The 3,430-nt window shown below is 31.0% G+C and overlaps 1 protein-coding gene across 1 annotated transcript in view; it reads right to left on the reverse strand.

The window, feature by feature from the left end:
* The window catches only part of LOC116852669, a 59,845-nt gene that overhangs the window by 21,249 nt on the left and 35,166 nt on the right, over positions 1 to 3,430 (reverse strand). The window lies entirely within an intron of this gene.

Here is a 3,430-nt window from a genome sequence, read left to right on the forward strand (position 1 = left end):
AATGTACGAATAATATATATTTTTTACTTTTAAGTTTGCTATTTGAAAACACTGATTATGATTAATAAATATAAATAATAACGAAATAATATAAATCTTTAAAATAAAGTGAAAGAATATAAAGTAACATATAATACTATAAAGTACAAATATAAAAAAATAATTATTATAAGAAAAAATTAATATAATTATATATGTTATTTACATAATTATAATAAATACAAAATTATATAAAAAAAGAAACTCGAGATTTTGTAAGCCGAGATATTAAAAAGTATAATGAAATGTGAATGTAAATGAAATGCAAATAGGATTAGAGCATAATGCAATTTATATAAAGTATATGAATAATAAATATGAATATATTTTTATTTTCAACTTTGCTATTTCAAAAAACTGATTTGTTCTGGAAGACATTTTGTATGTTAAAATACATTACATCGCTATAATTGCATTTTCAATTTCTCGTGCGACGTTGTTACAGAATTTTTGTATATATTCCAAGCATCAAGAACACGTTACTACAATATTACCTAATAGCGCGATATTTTCACCGTCATTTACCGTCAGTACTAAAAAGCAAAAATATTGTGGATAACGCGGTAAATGTCCTTAAAATTTAGTTAGAATAACCGTTGTTCACTCCTAATGATTTTTCAATGATTCAGCAAGAAATCGACGTGATTTCCTTTAAGATATGGTGTAACTGAAAGAGATACATATATAATAAAATTCTTTCATAAACATTCAACTTCTAGTGAGTTGAAAAGAGGGTGAGACGTTTCTATTGCAAACATGAGGAACGGCTAATGGTGCAAATGTATTGAGAACAAAAATAATAAAACTCTCGTGCTTTGCAGAGAAAGTATAACGAATAAGAAAAATAAGAAAGTACATATGAAAAATCGTTCGCCTCGGTCGCATTTCCATTAATTACCATGGTTAATTACATCGTAAATAACGCTTCGCGTTCTCTGTTCTATGAATATTCCTGTCAGGCGACGGGATGAGCGATCAGAGAGCGAAAGCAAATCAGATACGTACGATTCGCTATGCGTATATATTAACTGTTACAAGACCCGCTGAAGTCGCGACGTACATTTGCACCGCGAGAGGCATTCGCGGAAGCTAACAGGAAAATCAACGACGATTACATCGCGACTTAGTAAAAAAGATAAAGTAGAAAAATGAAATACTCAGCGGTCACTCATAGTCTTATAATCGTAGATAGTCGACTCGATCAATGAACTGATATTTATCTTGTGACATGTATATCAAATTTTTTAGTAAATAATCCTTCAAGTAATCCTCTTGCAATTAATGCCCAAGTAACCTCAATGTGAAAATAATTTAATAATTTAAAAATATATTAAACACTAATTACAAAATATTGATTTTGTTAAAAAATTTGAAAGTTTGAGATTTTAATTATGTTATATCTTTTTTAACACGTAGGAGGATTTTATTTTATTTATAATATTTTTTCTAAATTGGTTGATGTACCATTTAGTGACATGATAATTTAGTATAGTTTTGTTCTAATTTGACATAAAATGAATCTCCTAATTAGTAATCAAATAACCTCATCGCAAAAATAAAGAAATATAAAAATTTATTGATTGTATAATTGCAAATGCTTTGCGGAGTGAAGTACAAGTGTTGTATCAAACATTATATCAAAACCATATTTTTAAAATTTTTGACACGATATCTAGTATCGTTCTATGTATTGGAATTTATACTTTTATTCTGTGAAAGTATTTGCAATTCTGTGCAATCAAATAGAAAAACAATATAAACTATGAAATTGCATTATGTCGATATCCAGCATCCCTTTAATATTATTTCTTAATTCCATAATAAATAAAATTTATAATGAATTGAGTAAGAATGAAATCGAATAAGAATGAAATCGAATAAGATTTAAAAATCATTTTAGAAATCTCATTTTTAGAAATAGGAAGGTTTATATCATTTTATATCATATTTTTGTTCTAGTTGTTAGGAGTTGAAGATAAATAAATATTCTAATACCGATTGACATATATAAATTATGAAAATTATATATTTTGTGCTTTTTCCATTTATAAAATATTCTTCAGTCTTATTTTAACTTCGATACAACTATTTCAATTAATTAAAATTCAAGAATATGTACGTATTTAACAAATGGATATGTAATTTAAATTAATTGTTAACTTCTAAGATTTCAGTGAGTAACTTTTCAAACTTTTTCTTCAGCAGTACGCTTATACAAATATAATTTTTCGGCATTTACTGCGACTTTTAATTTCATTCAAAACTTGCTATAACTGTTAGTGTATAAAATTTAGTATAAGAACTCTATGTTCAAGATAAATATAGACTCGTATTAATAACTTATTAAACAAAAATGGATGCAAATCGTCGCGAATTAGGACATTCAGCTTATTTACAAAAATAGCTGGCGCCGAAGATTTCTAGCTCGGCGATTTCTTGCGGATCGTAAAACCCCGCGCGTGTTGTGCCAAATTTCGAGAGGCTCGGATTTCACTTCCGATACTTATTGTACGAGCTCGATAATCCTTGCTTATTGATTTGATTATCGTCACCATTGTGTTACACGATATAATGTCGACCGCTCGCATTCTCAAATTCGCATCTCGCGTTTATTGTGCGCGAGGAAAACGCGCGCAATTAAGCCAGCCGTAATTAAGAAGAGCATTGTTCGATCCTCCTTTCTCCCCTGAGCACCTCCTGTCGTCGTGGTCGTTATCGTCGTAAGACGGTCTTCACGTCCTCGTGAAAGTGCGAGCCGCTGCAGTTTCCATTTCGCGCGTTTCGCACACGACGTAACGGCTTATATGTCGCGTTTGAGCGGAGAGAGATATGTTATACCGGTTCTTTATATAACGGCAGGTTCGTCTCCCGCAATTGATACACGCGTTTTTGCATAATTGCGTGCGCTTTTTCATGCAGGTGCGCCCGGCACTCGACAAGACATCGGCGTTTTATTCCGGGAGAAATCAATCAATTATTCCGATCGTAATTATATTTCGTCGAAAGACGGTATCAATACCGATAGCAAACAGCAAGTTTGCTGACAAATTTGATCTTATTTTAAGTAAAATCCGCGGGACAGACTAATAATATTAAAATAGTAATTCAAATAGTGTGAACAGCGAAGTAATACAGACGGCATACACACGAGTGCCATTAATTTCAATGAGCGTAGAAAATGTTCTGCGTGTTATTTCATATCAATTATATATACACACTCGGTTTTATTAACACTGACATTAGCGTCAAGGAAGCTCTCTTTAATGAATAATATTCACGTTATAATTTCTACCGCGACTTTGAAAAAAAAACTTTTTACGTAAAAGAGAGAGAGAGAGAGAAAGAGAGAGAGAGAGAGAGAGAGAGAGAGAGAGAGAGAGAGAGAGAGAGA

The sequence above is a fragment of the Odontomachus brunneus genome, unplaced genomic scaffold (genome assembly GCF_010583005.1).
Source record: "Odontomachus brunneus isolate Ranch 3 - 2012 unplaced genomic scaffold, Obru_v1 Obru_scaffold_246, whole genome shotgun sequence".
NCBI classification, from domain to species: Eukaryota; Metazoa; Arthropoda; class Insecta; order Hymenoptera; family Formicidae; genus Odontomachus; species Odontomachus brunneus.